At 43.6% G+C, this 18,563-nt stretch overlaps 1 protein-coding gene across 2 annotated transcripts in view; it reads left to right on the forward strand.

Annotated features, from left to right (window-relative positions):
* Nucleotides 1-18,563, forward strand: part of slc37a2 (solute carrier family 37 member 2) — an 85,216-nt gene that overhangs the window by 1,284 nt on the left and 65,369 nt on the right. The window lies entirely within an intron of this gene.

An 18,563-nucleotide genomic window follows, 5' to 3' on the forward strand; every position in this document is an offset into this window, starting at 1 on the left:
CACTTCCTCGCTGGGGAGCACAGTGCTTTTTGTTGGTCTGCTCCTCCAAGAGCTCACTTATCCAAAGGCTCAGCCTTGAAATCAAGACCATTGCTGTTAGCAGAGGGGACCATTGCCCCGAATGTCTGTTTGTCGGTCTGTGTCTCTTGTCTTCCCAGTGCCAGAGGTTCGTTTTTGTTCTTCCTGCACGCAGTAGTGGCCAGATGTTTTTAGGCTATCATTTTCTGTATCTCAAACAATTAAGCAAAACATTCAGTCTGGCCTGAAAAAAAGGGTTGTGCAAGGGATCAAGTTCAATGGGAACCTTGTCATGCTGCTGTTCTTCCTGAGCAACTCTCTGCTGTTTATGCTGTCCCTTTCTTCCACCTGAGAACATAAAGAAGCAGAAGGAGACCTTCTGGCCCGTCATTCAACCAGATCATGGCTGATCTGATCTTGGACTCAGCTTTAATTACCTGCCTTTTCCCCATAACCCTTAGTTGTCCCACAATGCAAAAATCTATGTCTTAAATATGTGTTCTCTCTCTCCTTCCACCAGCAGATTCCTTCCCACTCTCTGCCTCCAAATCTTCCATACTGCTGTCTTGCAAGTCTCCTCCACTTTGCCTGCTGCAAAATAGAAAGTATTGGCTTGTAGTTGGGATCTAGCTGATCAGTGTTCTGCTGCTTCATTTTACTAACTGAGGTGCCCAGCAATAATCAAATCAGAACCAGCAAAGGTATTGGCCCATATCTGTCCTGGCCTTCCAGTGGTTTTCAAACTTTTTCTTTCCACTCATTCATCCCTTACTGATTACAGGGCACCTATGGCATACGGATTACTTACGGTGGTATGTGAGTGGAAAGAGAAAGGTTGAGAACCGTTGCTGTACACAGTCAAATGTTTAACCACTACCTTAAGAAATGCTATAGTCTTCCATCAACATTTCAAAAGCAATGATGGAAAATTTGTGATTACTCCAATTTAGGTTGTTGACTGCTCAATAATGGAAATAGTTTTTCTTATTCAGGTTGAGGAGCTCATCTACTTATAATTTAATAGTGTTAAACTTGCTTTAATGTTTAATGTGAAGAAAAATAATCCGTCTCTCCTCATTTCCTGATCTTGCCATTGATCAGGAGGTAAACCAGTGAAGTGACAAGGTGGTGTGTGTCCGGCATGTTTGATGGAGGCTAAATAGATGGTGCCAGTTTTAGTGCCCTTCATATGTTTACTTGACATTGGTTGTAAGGGTGGCACTGTTTCTCAGTGGAAAGCATGTACAAGATGATGCAGAGCAGTTTCCATTCTTCCTCTCTCTAGGGTCACTAAAATTTAAGGTCATGGCGGATCAGAGATGGCTCCGTGTAAATTCTGTGTGTGCAAATTAGGGGTCAAGGTCCAAATAACCAGAACATAACTACATGGCGCAGGGTGCCTCACGCTGCTCTACTCTAATTGGATGAGACTGGGGTTCTCGATTCTGACAACAGGAGAACAAAAGACACCTAACAGCAGCACTAGAGTTGTAGCCTGAATGCATCCTCGCATGCATCCCTGATATTAGTCCTGGTCAAGGAATGTACAAATCAAAGTTATTAGTCATGATGTGAAAGAACTGAAACTGAAAAAGTCACTGTTACCAAATATATTCATCTGATGCACTCATTCCCACTCAAGTTGGAAGACCTCATTCTGCATGTGCAGTGAATCAGTTAGAACATAGAGCAGTGGTTATCAAACTCTTTCTCTCCACTCACAAACCACCTTAAGTAACCTCTATGCCATCGGTGCTCTGTGATTAGTAAGGGATTGCTTAAAGATGGTATGTGAGTGGAAAGAAAAAAGTTTGAAAACCTCTGTTTTAATCGTACTTCATTGACTTGTTATGTGAACGGTTTCATAACTCCAAAGGAAATGGGCCAATGATAGTTTTTCTCAAGCAAAATATTTCAATAAAAATTGGGTCCAGATCAGTGGTTCTCAACCTTTTTTACCCACCCACACACCACCTTAAGTAATCCCTTACTAATCACAGAGCATCTATGGCACAGGGATTACTTAAAGTGGAATGTGAGTGGAAAGAAAAACCTTGAAAATCATTGACATAGAGTAAATAATTTGGCTCATTGAATTCGCAGTGTTATTCCATAAAATCTCCTCTGCAATCTCAACGATATTTTATTGCCTGATCCCAGTATCCCTTGAATCATCTAATATCGAAAAAGTTGTCTATCTCAGTTTTGAGAAGCAGTCATTGATCTCTGGTAGAGAATTCACCATCCTTGAAGGAAGAAAAAAAATTCCCTGTTTCTGTCCAAAATGGACCATCCCTTTTGCTGTGGTGTGACTCATAGTTCTAATTCCTCAACTATCCTGTTTGCATCTATCATTTTAAGCTCTCTATAAATTGTGTGTGTCTCAATGGAGTTGGCTTTCATTCTTCTGAACTTTAGAAAATATAGGCTGATCACTAAATATAGAACATTGCAGGACAGAAGGCCCTTTGGCCCATGATGTTGTGCCAGCTATTTCACATCAATCTAACCTTTCCTTCTGTCACAGCCCAAAACCCTTCATTTTACTTGCATCCATGTACCTACCTACCTAAGAGTCTTTTAAATGTCCTTAAGGTAACAACCCCAACAATCCATTTCAGACACCTAAAAATTTTTAAAAAAATAGTCTCCATTAAACTTTCCTCCATTAACTTCACACAGATGTCCTCTGGCATTGCCACCCTGTGAAAAAGGTGCTGGCTGTCCACCCTGTCTATGCCTGTCATAATTTTATTCACCTCTAAGTTGCTTCTCATTTTCTGTCATTCCAAAGAGAAAAGGCCTTGCTTGCTCAATCTTTCCTCATGAGACATATTCTCCATTCCAGGTAAATCTCCCAAAACCTTCCACATCCTTCCTGCAATGAGGTGACCAGAAATGAACACAACACTCTTAAGTGTGGTCGAAGTGGAGTTTTATACAGCTGTACATCATCTAATGGCTCTTGTACTCAATCCCCGGATAAATGAAGGCCAGCACATCTCACGCTTTCTTAATCACCCTCTCAACATGAGTGGAAACCTTGATGGATTTATGGACTTGGACCCCAAGATTCACCTGCTCCTCCGCACTGCTAAGACTCTGGCTGTTAACCGCCTTCAAACTCAATCTTCCAAAATGCATCACTTCACACTTTTCTAGATTGAACTCTATCTGTCGCTTCTCTGCCGTTCTGCTTCCTGTTAATCTATTATGATTTTTACACAGGAGTAAAGGAAAATTCCGTTTATATATAAAAAAAAATTGCATGCTTACCTTTGGAGTGGTCATTTACACAGGAAGCACTTTTACACTGCCTTCCTGTGTTGTGGAGTTTGTCAGATGGTGGACGTCAACGCGCAACATATGTCCGATGCACATCGTCACTACGCGGACATTGTAAATGATGTCACTATCCTGCGACCAAAAGGTGCAGGCCAATTTCTTCCTCAGCATAGATCCAGAGGAGGTCTTGGACCTCGGAGGCAGTCCAGTGCTTCGACGCGGCCGTCATGGTCACCTGCTGCATGCAAGTTGAATGTGTTCTTGGTACGCCGCAGATTTAAAAGTCCCGCGTTTTCGTTGCGAGCTGAATGCATCACCGTGCGTCACCGGGAACATTGTGTTCATTAGCCCACTTCCTTACAGAGAGCCTGCGGTCAATTTACTCTGCAGCTGCTCCGTAAAAATGTGCAGGGGTCTTGATGGAAAAATTACGGGATGGAATTTAGCAAATAAATTCCGTCACAACATTTTTACACTGCCAGCGGAGCAGAGAATTTGCACCAATTTTCTGCTTCTCAGCGGCTGTGTAGAAGTGCCTTTTACACTAATCACACCTCCAACCTTCATATCATCTGCAAAAACTTACTGACGTCCCCCTTCCTCTTCTTCATCAAAGCCACTTATTAAAAATTGCAAAATGGATCCAGAACACATCCCTGCAGACCACCACGAGTCACAGACCGAATACACTCCTCCTATCACTTTCTGCCCTCTGTGGGCAACCAGGTCCATCTCTCCTCATAAGATGTACTTGCTACATCAGAAGCTACCCTGCTGAATCTTTATTGCATCCCCCCTCTAGCAACTATATTCTACTTCAGATGAAGACACCAATGTTGTACATAAATCCAAGTGTGATTTCAATAAAAGTCCTACATAGTTAAGATGTCCTTCCTCTTGGGCTAAAATCCTCTTGCAATGAAGGTAAAGGTACCATTTTCTTTCCTAATAGATCTGAAGTATTTTCAAGGGCTCAAAGCTCGATTGGAAAAAAAAAAAATGAATTTCCCAATCTGCCTCCCGCATCTGCGGAGTTCCCTCTAGATCTCCTCACGCCATTTAGAAAATGCTCGGCTCTCTTTGGGACTAACATGAATGACATATCATTTTTCTTCATTGTATCCATCTGCATGTTGCCCACTCCCTCAGTTTAGCCCTGTCCCTCTGCAAGTTTATTGCTTCAAGTTTAAGGTTGTTGCCACATGAATCAAAATGCAGTGATGGAGGTTGTTTTGCAGGAGACAATTTGGAAATGTTGCATTTGGTCCCCTCAAATTACAGTGATATTAGGCCCCCTGATTTCTCAGTTGCCAAAGGCCCTTCCTGTCAATCTGTGAAGGATCCATTTATTCCCACCCTGTTTTCTGTTCATTAATCGGATCGCAGTCAAAGTAGCCTCCGATAGCCTTGCGACCAACATAATCACAATGAACTCATTTTCTGGACAAATACACACAAATGCTGGAGGAACTCAGCCTGTCTCTCAGCATCCTTAGGAGCTAAAGGTATGTTACCGATGTTTTTATCCTGTGCCCTTCTCAAGGAATAAGCAAAGAAGGCTTATTTCCAGGAAGGCCTCAGAATAAAGACTGAAGGACTGGCGAGGGGTGGAGTCCAGACCAGCGAAAGATGCTAATTGGATAAGAGGAAAGGTGAGAATTGATTTTGGCTCTGTGAAAAGAGGCAGGGGGAAAAGTGAAGAGAGAGAGACAGAGCTCGGAGGGAAGAAGTTCGGAAGCAAGAGAAGTCTGGTTGGAGAGTGCCCAGTTGGAAGATGAGGTGTTGTTCCTCCAATATGCAGGTGGTCTCAGTCTGGCGGTGCATTGGACCATGGACAGACATGTCAGCAAGGGAATGGAGAATTGAAGCAGGTGATCCCTGGGAGATCCACACTATTGCAGCAGACAGAACTGAGGTGCTCAACAAAGTGATCTCCCAGTTTGAGTCCAGTGTCTCCGATGTAGAGGTGAGGGTGTAAGTGTAGCCACCATTTGGGGCCCCCAACAATCCTTCCACCTGAAACAACATTTCACTTGTGAATCTGCAGGGGGTCGGCTACTGCATCCGTTGCTCCCACTGTGGTCTCCTCTATGTCTTATGCCCAAAATATCAGCAATGTATCTTTAACTCCTAAGGACACTGAGAGACTGGCTGAATTCCTCCAGCATTTGGGTGAGCTTTTACTACAATCACAGCATCTGCAGACTTTCCTGTTTCACTCCCCTCCTTTTCTGGACTTCTGGTTTCTGCTCATTACTAGCCCAGCCCATTTTAAATTCATGTTTTTTAGATATTACAGTTCAATGCAGTTTTCAGTGAAATGGGGGAAGTTAGTGTAGCACCGGAGCCAGAACGTGGACATTTAGGATTTCCAAGCAAGAATGTAGGTTTCGGTCCAAAATTCTACCAAAGTCTCCATTTCTCCATGTCCTTGCACAGAAACCACTCGTGGGATCTAATTGAAAGGCTTCTGAAATTCCAAGCACATTTGTTCCTCCCCATCTACTGGGTTCAGTGTTAACTGGTTTATCTTCATCGACTTTTGTAGATTAGTCAAGCGTGGTTTCCCCGTCTTCAATCATATTGCAGTAAAACCCCTGGTATCTGGAATTCAAGCAACCAGCAAAAAAAATTAGGAAATTAAATTTTTAAAAATTAAACTAAATAAGAATAAAATAATGGGTAAAAAATAAGTTTAAAAATTGTAAAAACATAAACCTTGGGTGAAGATAGGAGCAAATATTCAGCCAGCGGAGTGCTTTTGTCATGCTTTGCTCGTAGCATCTGTTTGAATAAAGTTGTGTTTGAATAAAATGGCGTTGCCCAAGATGAAGAGCTGGTTGATGCTGCTCCTTATCCCTACTTACTGAGAGTCGCACCTGTCAGTGGCTTTATCTGTAAACTTGGGGGAGAGGAGGTTAATTATCTACAATGTTATTGTTTGACTTTCGGGCGGCTCTGTGGAGAGGGAGGAACCTACAGAAGTAGTGACGTTTAAATCTTTTCAAGAATGTGACTGAAAATGAAGTCAAATGCTTTAAGGTTTATATATTCATGCAAATGACGTTTGTTCAGTGTAAGTACAGTCTAGTATTTTTTGTCTTTTAAACTGTTTATTCTTAATGCAGGTATGTTAGTTAGGCATTGTAAGAATAAGTCTCAAGCAACCAGAAAATACACTTCTCTGGCATCTACCAATCCCCGTAGAGATTAGTTTTTTTTAATATTGAATATTTCATTATGGATGTCAGCACTTTCCTGGTTGATCTAGACCTGAGGATAGGTTGAAGAGATGACCAGAACTGCATGTGATCCTATCAAATCGTTCATATTTATACATGGGCTATCCTAGAGGCCACTACATTTACACACATTACGGTTAGGATCCCAGTGACATCCAATTTAAATTCCCCGCCCCATTCCCACACTGATTGGATTGTCCATGGTCTTCTGCAGTGCCAGACTCAGACCACTCGCAAATTGGAGGAACAGCACATCATATTCCTCCCACCGGATGGTATTAATTTGGACCTCTGGTTTCTATTAACCCTCGCCCCATCTATCCTATTTCTTCTTTCCTCTAGCTCTGTATGCATCTCTGTCTAGGCCCTTTTATGGGGGGGGGAATAAAAGGCAAATGTAAAGACAGAGATTCTCCATCTTCACATCGCTGCACTTACCCCCATATAAGGTCTGAAGGTGGACGAACTGCTGGAATACGCTCCAGCTTCCATCTACCTAGTGGGGTACACTTAAAAGTGGAGTGTAGTCGCTCCACCTCCTCCATAAAATGAACGGCGCTGAAAGCGGCTGGAAAGGGGAGGGCTGGTGACATTGAGATGACCCCGTCAGCCCATGACCCAGGAGTGCAAATTTTTAAAAAAACCACGTGAGGCAATTAAGTTGCACAGGAGATCTGCCTGAGTCCTAAGATTACTTGGACGGATCTCCATTAGTGCTCTTACCTGCTCTTCGGACACCATTTTCAGTAAAGGCAGCTACCCTTCTTGGTGCATAAGTTTGGTGTTACGGTGGCAGGGGGCGCTTCTGCACCACACGCCCCGCCTGCTTCAGCTCTGGTCAAAAGCACCATGGGATCTGCCTTATAGGTCACCTGCATAGAAGGTAAAATCATCTTTTTTTTAAATTAGATGGCTATAATGCGGGGTTTCACCATATAAAGGCCGTCTCTCTCTTTCCCTATCCCTCTATCTCCTCCAGCTCTGCAATCACAGAGCAGCCCCCCATCCCGATCAATCCTCCTATCTGTCCTGTACTCATCCCCCCGCTCTTTCTTCCCTTTTCGCTGACGTTTATGGAAGCAGAGCTCAGGCCTGAAAGGTCGGTCATATACTTTTACCTTCTTTGGATGCTGTGAGACCTGCTGAGTTCCTCAAGCATTTCTGTTGTTACAGGTTATATATTTTATATATAGATGTCTCTAAGATAGATTGTATGGGGTTCAGTGTAGGTCACTTCACAAACTTACACTTATTCTTACACATTCAGGCTCCAAAACTTTGCAGAGGAAATGAACTGCTTTGGAAAGAATTTCCAAAGCAGGTGCAAATGGAAAAGTCCAGGCTCAAGTGCTGATAAAGATCTTTCAAGGATTGGGTTTGGAGCCTTGGGAGGGGTTCTGGTTTTTACAAGCAGAGAGAGAAGTCAGTTCTGCAGTAGCTTTTGAGGCTGCAAAATGACAAGCTGGCAGGCTTGTTGAAAACTCCATTTTGAAGACGAGTTGTAAATTCGGAGTTCAGCTTGTTCAAAACCGTTGTGGTCCTTACAAGACGAAATGGCTGGGTAGAGTGTTTCTTCTGAAATAAGGGACACAAGAGGAACTCTGTGGTAACCTGAAGGAAGAGATTATCATTTGGAAAACCCATGATGGGGCAAGTTTCTTGGCAAGACACTGAAGTGACTGATTGGAGGAAATCAGTTTATGTGTGTGTCCAACCAGCAACAAATCTCTCTCTGAAACCAACAAGAACCTTCCTGAGTGGTAACCATTTAACTTTAAGCACCAGAGCCTGGTGAAAATTCATAAATGTTAAATTATGTGCACAGTATAAGAATTGCCTGAACTTGGAGGAGTGAGAAGTGAATGAATGGACTGTGAAACAAAGAACTTTCCTGAACATAAACATATTAGAAGGGAGTTAAGTTAATAAGTTAAAGTTTGATCCTGTTTTTATGTTTAAAGAAAATTAAAAGCAACTTTTGTTTAAGCAACTTCTTGGTGAATTTCTATTGCTGCTGGGTTTTGGGGTCCTCTGTGGTTTCACAGCATTTGCAGATTACAGTTACACATCCTTTTTGTTTCAGTGTTAAACAGATTGCATCTTTAGTTATCTATTTCGTTTAAAAAGTATTGAGGTTTTTATGTCGCATTTCACTGCAAAGCATATTTCATTGAAAAGTGTGCTTCATTCTCTGAAATAATGCAGGAATGTTCTGAGAATTAATAAATGTGCACAGACATTGTGGCATTCAGTTCACTGGCTCTCTACATCTAAAGCTTTATCAATGATTGACTCATGGTTGCTCAGGGAGACGATGTCAGAAAGACAGCTTGAAGAAGTATTTTGAAGGTGGGTGTATAAAAAGGGATTTAAGGATGACGCGCGGTAAATAACTTGAGAGGCCGAGACTGAGTCACTAATTTACAGTGGACAGGGACCTCATCCTGTGACCTGGGCTTTCTGGGGAAGGGTCAGGGTGTTAGAGGATTTATAGATGGTCAAATAGGGAGGGGCCACAGGTACAGTCACAAGGCAGGACGGAGCCAGGTCATCAGGAATACAGTGCTGGCGGGGTGACTTGGGGCATGAAGTCTTACAGGTTAAGCCAGTCCGGTGACTTGATCTTCCATACTGACTGGCAGAGCGCCAGTTGTTGTGGCCAGAGCTGCTATCTAGTCCTGGACCTCCAGCGCTGTGTCGACCTGCTGGGGAGCATGACGGCTCGGCCAGAGTGACTGGGGTGGGGGGAGGGTGCAGTGGTATGTGTTATGTGTCCATGGAATGGGGGGTGGGAATGCTGCTTGGTGAGTGTACTCCTCAGGAGCTCCCACGTGCGTGAGGTCCCCGATGGAGACCGTTTCCTCGCACCCATCCAGGCAAGCCACATACGTGTAATGGGGGCTCTCGTGAAGGAGCTGAACCTTTTCAAATAGGGGGTTGGTTTTATGGCCCCTTGTGTGTTTTCTTAGCAGGGCCGGCCCCGGAGACATCAGCCTGGAGGGTAGTGTTGCCCCCAACATGGACTTCCTGGGGAAGGAGAAAATTCTTTCATGAGGCATAGTGTTATTGGCAGTACATAGCAGAGATCAAGAGGAGTGGAGCACCTCTGGAAGAGGCAGTCTCCTGGACTTTAGGGCAAGGAGGATGGCCTTCCGCATGGTGCTGTTCTCTCTCTCTACGTGACCATTCCCCTTGGGGTTATAACTCATGGTCCTGCTGATGGTGATGCCCCTGGCCAGCAGGAATTGGCACAGCTCATCACTCATAATCTAGTTTCAATTGATAAAGTTGCCTTTTACTGGCCACCTGTTTATAAAATAAAACTTAAGTCTCAGTGAATTGCAGACTGCTGGATGACCACGGTTCCATCCTCTCCTTCCTCTCTCCTCCTGTGTTTCATTGAGGATGTGGAAGAAAAGAGTAATTACATAGAATGTACACTTCAGAGGAAATAACTGCTGACATAATTGATAGGGTTGGAACTGACATAAAGAATCGACAATTAAGTATAAAGTTTAAATTTTTTGAATTGAGTAGCATTGACAAATTAATGCCTGGATGCCTCTGGCTATTGGGTCACCCGTTTTGAAGGGGAAAGAGCAAAATAAAGTCAAAAGAAAACGCAAATGCAGCCCACATGAAATTAAAAACATGCTGGAAATATTCGCAAGTCAGGCAGCGCCTACAGAGGAAGAAACCGATGAACTGTTACGGGTTGAGAGCGCTCAGCTGGGAAAGGTTTGTGTGGCTCCTCAGTGACCCAAGTCTAAAACTGAAGGAAATTTAGGCATACAGCATGGTAACAGGCCCTTCCGGCCCACGAGACTGCGCCGCCTGAATGTACAAATTAACCTACGACCCTGGTACACTTTGAAGGATGGGTGAAAATCAGAGCACCCAGAGGAAACCCATGCAGAAACAAGGAGAACATACAAACTCCTTGCAGACAGCGCCTGATTCAGCATTGCGCTAACCCCTACGTAAACCATCCTGGAATCTCCTGGACTACAGAATCCAGAGAGTGAATGTTTGAGGTGTATTTCCCTTTTGGCACGTTTGGTCTGTGACAAATACTTTTCTGTTGTGCTTCCTAATTAAGCTATTATAGCAATTGTCTCCAAACCTAGCTTGTGTTTTTGTTTTAAGAATGGAAAAAAAATGGCGTGATGCTAATTCTTTGGGCTTTATTGCTGTGTCGTAAGATATCTGTGCACATTTTTATTCTGAGCTGTCCTGGCCCTTTAACCTTCTGGTTTATGCAGGGGGCCCCTCTGTGAACAGAAACGCTGTCAAAGACACAGTAAATGTTCAGTGATGTTGGTCGAGGGATAAGTTTTGGCAAGGACACTGGGAGTGCAACTTGCAGAACTTCCTCATTTTGTGAACTTGAATTAGTGTGTTGCATGAGACATTGAAAGGACGGTACAGTTAGTGTAGCGATTCGTGTGTGTGTGTGTTATATAATAGATAAATGAATGAATAAATAAATATTTAGAAAAAAAATATCCGGGCATCTCAGATAGTCTGTGACTTGCCATAAGCCACTTGCTGTTTAAATCAGTTGTGTCCAAGGGTTTAAGGTTCAGTTTCCAGAAGACTGGATGTGGTGATGGAAATATTTTCGTGAACAGCATTCGATTCAATTTACACCCTCTGGAATATCTCAGGAACCACTTCAAGGCAAAGATAGGCATACATGATATTATTTTCTCCCCATCCCCTTCAACATAGGAGAGGAGCAGTGAAGAAAAGGAATTTGAAGGCAAACTCCTCAGATCAGGGAGAAAACTACCAGGCAGCAGTGGTTCCTGCCTTCCTGTGGACTTCTGAGACATGGCCAACATGCTGCAGGCATCCTGAGGCACTGCAAAGAAAAAACAAAACACCAATCCTGGCTTTGCAAATCCCCCAAATTCACTGGAAAGAGGAACAAACTTCTTCCAGGACAAGAACCCCAACTTTCAGCCCATTGTTACTCTGTCTGGCATATTAGACAAGCATGTCAGTTAGATGCCTGACACACATGCCCGTGACAGGTGCTCTGCCACAGGGGGAAATTCTCTATGAATGGAGAGAAAGATTCAAGGTTTCCTTGGAGTACAACGTCTCCACTGACTCCTGGGACCCCATGAACCATGACGGCTCAAAATGGACAAGGAACATTCAGTGAGGTACTGTCGCCGATTTCTTCGGGACTCTATAATTACTTAAATAGAAAACACAGCCCGGGAGATGGTTTCAGAAGAGTTTATTGACAAGGTTAACCTTGGAGAGTCCACAACAGAGACTCTGCCCGTATCAGGCAGAGAACAAGCTTTTATAACCCAAAACAAACAAGTCTTTAATCAATTGCTACAGGATATGTACTCCCTCTTGCACAGTACGGTTACAAGACAGATTGAAAAGCAGGAAACCTACCAAACATACCTTATCACATTCCAACAACTTCGTGTGATTTACTCCCTCGTCCACTTGATTAAAGTCATGTTCCCTTCCACAGGTACTGAGAGCCTTGTCCATGCATAGGGCCACAACCAATGTGGTACAAAGAATACTCGCTCCCCTCATGTGCTATCAATGGAAACATTGAAATGTTGGCCTGATTGACCACTCCAGAAGCCACAACACTGGAGTGGAAGCAAATAGTCTTCAATCCCAGAAGGCATTTGAAGGGAAGAATTAAACTCACAACTGATATTGGAATCAAACAATTTTCAGGATTACAGTGACTTTGACTCGTTCTCCCTGCATAGCTCTGAGACTCCATCTGCGTTTGCAATTGCAGATTTAATGTCAAGTTCCCAGATTCCAGTGCTGTAACAATTGGCCTCTGGTTTCCTGGGTTGTACAGAGAAAATACAAGCCCCAACATTTCCCTCTGGAGAAATGGTTGAATATTTCTGGAACAAAGAGCCCATAAGCAGCTTTCCCACTCTGAACTCTATCTTCGCCCTATTTGCCTGTCTTTGTTCTATATCCCTGGAAACCCTTGCCTAGCAACAATCTTTTGAGCTCTGTCTGAAATGCTCTATGAAACGATATTCCTGTCATTTGGGTTGGAAGGGCATGGATGCTAAATGCATGGTGCAGCAGAAAACTCTGAACTTCCCCCTGGTGCTGTTTAACCAGCTCAAAATCTGGGATAAAACATTCCAAATGATCGCTGATTTCTCACTATGGTGTTTCTCAGTATTTGTAGTATGGAGAACTTTTCGATTGTGAATATTACAGCTTTGATTTAACTTAAGGATGTGCATATTGGATGTTTCTGTGTTTGGTTGAAGAACTACAGTGAGGGAGGCACGGTTAGTGTAGCAGTTAGTGCAACATCTTTACAGTGCCAGCGATCGGGACCGGGGTTCGAATCCCGCGCTGTCTGTGAGGAGTCTGTATGTTTTCTCCGTGTCTGCATGGGTTTTCCCCAGGGGCTCCGGTTTCCTCCCACTGTTAGAAACGTACCATGGGTGTAGGTTAATTGGGCAGCATGGACTTATGGGCCAAAAGGGCCTTTTACCATGTTGTATGTGTAAATTTAATTTAAATAAATATTAAAATAAATAAGAATGAATACAAAATTGAATAAAAGTTTAAAATAGTAAAAGTAAATTCTAAGTAACACATAAGATGGGAGCAAGTATTCAGCCAGCAGAGTGCCTTGTTCATGCTTTGCTTGTAGCAGCTGTTTGAATAAAGTTGTGTTTGAATAAAATGGTGTTGCCCAGGATGAAGAGCTGGTTGATGCCACTCACTGTTGGGGTGACTCTCTCAAAGTGTCCCCTTATCTCTGCTTAGTCAGACTCATTATCTTTATCAGTATATTATTAAGTATGTTAGTAAGGCTTTATCTGTAAACTTGGGGAGTGGGGTGAAATATGATGGTGGCATGGATAGGGTAGTGATTAGCACAATGTTGTTACAGCACCAACAACCAGGGCTCGCATTTAAATTTATATTTTGTAAATTATAGGTATTACCAGATTAAAATGAACTTTACATAATTAAATTCGACAATATTGATTTTTTTTCTCTCTAATTACTTTACATTTTGCACTGTCTTTTGTCTTTTAAACTGTTTATGCAAAATGCTGGTGTATTAGTTCGGCATTGTAAGAGTAAGTCTCAAGGATCCGGAAAACTCGCTTATCCGGCACCCACCAATCCCCATAGGTGCCGGATACTAGGTGTTTTACTGTATTTGCATGTCCCTCAGTTTCCTGTATTCCTTTACCCTGTTAGGGTTAGGTACTATAGTTTATATTGTCCACACATTCTTCCCACCAAAATGTAATTTCACATTTCACAACTTTAAATTTAATTCCTGTCTTCACTTCAGAAGCTCCCTTCTATTTCCTTGAAGTCTATTACTATCCTGGTCGTCTTGGATTATTTGCAAATTGGGAAACGTGAAGTATCTGGGCGTGACTAATTTATTATTGTACAAGGGGAAAGCAGTGGTCCTTGACTAAATGCTGTCTCAAAATGATGAAAGAATAACAACTTGAATCTCAATGTGGACAAGATGAAGGAGATGATTGTGGATATCAGGGAGACCAGGGTCAACCACCTCCCATTACAAATTAATAGCTTGGTGGTACAGAGAGTAGAGAGCACGAATTTCCTTGGATTCCACTTACGAAATTACCTGTCCTCGACACAATGTTTTCTCACTTGTCAGGAAGGTGTGACAAAGACTGCACTTCCTGAGAAGAGTGAGGCAGGCAACGCTACCAGCCATCATTCTGTCCACTTTCTACAAGAGCTATGTCGAAAGTGTCCTGGCCAGCTGCATCACTGCTTGGTATGGTTGCAATAGATCATCAGATCAGAGGTCAATCCACAGAACCATAAAAGAGGTAAAGAGGATTACTGGGGTCCCCCTCCCCCACCCCCTCAATCCCCCCCATCGATGGGATTTATCAGGATAATTGTCTAAGGCGGCTCACAAAATCAGTGAGAAGCGCTACTACCTCTCAAACAGCATCTTTCAGTGACTCCCTTGGGGAAAGAGACACAGAAGGTACTGAAGCCAGAACCACCAGGCTGGGTAACTGCTTCTTCCCACGAGCAGACAGACAGCTGAACAACTGATGAACTGCTCATACAAACTCCCTGTGACTGAATTATTTATTTAACAAAAATATTATTTGTTTTAACATTTGTATATAAGTGCTATGCATATCTAGCGATTGTATGTGTTTGCAGTATGTTGAACTGAGGACCAGAGAATGCTGTTTCATCGGGTTGTACTCATATAATAAGATTGTAAATAAGTTTGAACTACTTCCTCATGCACGTTTGGTGTCTGCCATTTCCTCTTCTCACTTCTTGCCTGATCGTCTTCTGGTCAATCAGATGTCTGATGTTTCCTGACCTGTTGTATGTCATGTGACTTGGTTTTCCTGCTCCATTTTGCTTTCCATGGAGTTCAAGCTTTTATTAAATTTAGAGGTACAGCATGGATACAAGCTGTTCTGGACCACGAGCCCATGCCGCCCAAATACACCAATTAACCCTCAAACCCTGTATGGTTTTGGAAAGTGGGAAGAAACTGGAGCACCCAGAGGAAACCCATGCCGTCACAGGGAAAACATGCAAACCTCTTACAGACCGCAACGGATTTGAACCCGGCTACCGAGTGCTGCAATAACATTATACACTAACTGCTACACTAACCAGGCTGCCGTCCAAATATTACTTTCTGATCCTTATTCCCTTACAGGAATGTATTTCATCATGTAGCAGAAGCATTTCCACTGTTGAAACTGTAATTGGACAATGGGAAACATTTACCTGCCAAGCTTCAATTCCAGTTTTTGTGTCCAGAGCTGTTCTCATTGCATTACGGATGACCCTCAAATTGAATTTTTCACTTGTAGCCATTGTAATCCTAAGTCATAACCTTTAAGATGTTATCCGTCTAGCTTAATTGCACTGACCAAGAAAGTTGTGTAGACTGCCTCTAATTTATAACCTAGAAATGCAACAATAACTTGTAGCATCAGTGACTTGATTGAGATCCAGAAATGAATTGAGTGTTTACTTTCTGGATAAACCTGCAGAACATGTAGAGGAATTACATATTTTTTTACCTTTACTGAATGAAATAACTTCTTCCTGCATGCTGAGAGATTAATGGCCAGTATCCTGCAACCGTGGGTCTCTTATTAATGAAACTGAGTCAATTATTCTAGAATATTTACACATTTTTATGTATTTTGTAGTTATTAAGTTGCTGTGTGAGAAATAGATGGTGCTGTCGTGGCCCACACCTCTGGCTAACACTGGAAATGGCCGTTGAACGGAGTGGCCGGCAATACCTCGCACAGACTGAGACACGCGATTCCATAGGCCGCCGGTGGAACGGTCAAACTGGCCAGCCACTGCCGGTGGATCGCAGGGGACCCAATTGGGGCCCGGATGCTGGAACCGACCAATCGTTGGTGGCCCGATCAAGCTACGTCCTGGTGATGACGCGGCCGAGCTCACTATAAAAGGCAGGGCTGTCCCTGAATAAACTCAGGGTCAAATACACCCTCCCGGTGTGCGCGTCTTCTTTCCTCTGCAAGTTTCGAAGGAACTACAACCGTGAGCTATAACCTGGCTGTTGAAGTATTAAACCCACGGCAGTGGGTGTATTTGTGTGTGTGCACTGTAGTCTGGGAAAATGCTGTTTCATCTGGTTGTATGGGTACAGTCAGTTAATAATTCTTTTCTTTGGCTTGGTTCGCGGACGAAGATTTATGGAGGGGGTAAAAGTCCACGTCAGCTGCAGGCTCGTTTGTGGCTGACAAGTCTGATGCGGGACAGGCAGACACGGTTGCAGCGGCTGCAGGGGAAAAATGGTTGGTTGGGGTTGGGTGTTGGGTTTTCCCTCCTCTGCCTTTTGTCAGTGAGGTGGGCTCTGCGGTCTTCTTCAAAGGAGGTTGCTGCCCGCCGAACTGTGAGGCGCCAAGATGCACGGTTTGAGGCGATATCAGCCCACTGGCGGTGGTCAATGTGGCAGGCACCAAGAGATTTCTTTAGGCAGTCCTTGTACCTTTTCTTTGGTGCACCTCTGTCACGGTGGCCAGTGGAGAGCTCGCCATATAACACGATCTTGGGAAGGCGATGGTCCTCCATTCTGGAGACGTGACCCACCCAGCGCAGCTGGATCTTCAGCAGCGTGGACTCGATGCTGTCGACCTCAGCCATCTCGAGTACTTCGACGTTAGGGATGAAAGCGCTCCAATGGATGTTGAGGATAGAGCGGAGACAACGCTGGTGGAAGCGTTCTAGGAGCCGTAGGTGATGCCGGTAGAGGACCCATGATTCGGAGCCGAACAGGAGTGTGGGTATGACAACGGCTCTGTATACGCTTATCTTTGTGAGGTTTTTCAGTTGGTTGTTTTTCCAGACTCTTTTGTGCAGTCTTCAAAGGCGCTATTTGCCTTGGCGAGTCTGTTGTCTATCTCATTGTCGATCCTTGCATCTGATGAAATGGTGCAGCCGAGATAGGTAAACTGGTTGACCATTTTGAGTTTTTTGTGCCCGATGGAGATGTGGGGGGGCTGGTAGTCATGGTGGGGAGCTGGCTGATGGAGGACCTCAGTTTTCTTCAGGCTGACTTTGGCAGTTTGGCAGTTTCCGCAAAGCAGGACGTCAAGCGCTGAAGAGCTGGCTCTGAATGGGCAACTAAAGCGGCATCGTCTGCAAAGAAGTTAATAATAAACTTGTACTAAAATCAGATATCTTGTCTAATTGCTGAGAGACTAGTTTATACACTGTTTTAAATTGTGGTCTCATCCTGTTATTTTTCAGTTTGCTTTGGTGTGTTGTGGTTAAATTACACAATATTTCTGATTAATATCCTCACTAAAAATAATTCACAATAATTTCCTATTGACTCTGCCACAGGCAACACTGAATGGTTCCTCTTTTCTCTTTTCTGCTATAGTCCACTCAAGGAGAACGTTTCTGACGTGAGCCTGTAGTGATTTCTAAGCACTGTGCGAACAGTCTCCATGACTCTCTGTTTAGGCCAGTGGTTCCCAACCTTTTTCTTGCCATTCACATCCCACTTTAAGTCATCCCTGTGCCATCGGTGCTCTGCGATTAGTAAGGGATTGCTTAAGGTGGGATGTGGATGGCAAGAAGAAGGTTGAAAACCACTAATGGACTTGTTCTGTGCACGGTTTCATCACTCCAAAGGAGATGGGCCAATGACAATTTTTCTCAAGCAAAATTTTTCAATAACCATTTTGGGTCCAGAGCAGTGGTTCTCAACCTTCCCTTCCCACGCACATACCATCTTACCAATCAGAGAGTACTGATGACATAGGGATTTCTTAAAGTGGTATGTGAGTGGAAAGGAAAAGGTTGAGAACCACTGGCTTTAGTCTGTGTGATCAAAGAAGCAGAGTGAAAACCCATAATTGGGGTGTTAATCCATTAGGTTGCCTGAATGTCATCTTGTCCTCATTCAGCATTAATGATGCTGCAGGGAGTCCATATCTGCTTCATCCTTTTGATTCCAATCATGCCCGCACTTGCTTGCGGAGACCAGGAAAACTGAAGACGAGGAGCAACAAACACCTGACTGTTCTCCTCATCTGTGGCCAATGGAGCAGCTTTGCCAGTGTCTCACATCTGACAGTGATTGCCCATTGAAGGGAGACTTGTGTCTGAGGCTTCCAGAACGAAACAAGAAAATCTGCAGATGCTGTGATCGTAGTTAATGGTTTTACAAGGTCCAGCCCATTTGCTGTTATCATTTCAGGCTGGGTAACAAAACTTTTCTGTACTTGTCACAACAGTACCTCGTGCAAGTGCTCCTCACATGATGATATCATGACATTTGCCTATTAGTTCCTAATTTGATCATTTTATTCCCACTCCCCCACACCTTAATTTTAAAACTTTATATTTGAGAATGGGTCTCTCCTGACCAAGCTTCATTCTAAACCTTCGAGAAAGCTGGTTTTACATGCTTCTCCAAAAAGCTGAAGGATGATTGGATTCTAATCAGCTCCTTGGCCTCCT

This window comes from Narcine bancroftii, chromosome 8, assembly GCF_036971445.1.
Source record: "Narcine bancroftii isolate sNarBan1 chromosome 8, sNarBan1.hap1, whole genome shotgun sequence".
NCBI lineage: Eukaryota > Metazoa > Chordata > Chondrichthyes > Torpediniformes > Narcinidae > Narcine > Narcine bancroftii.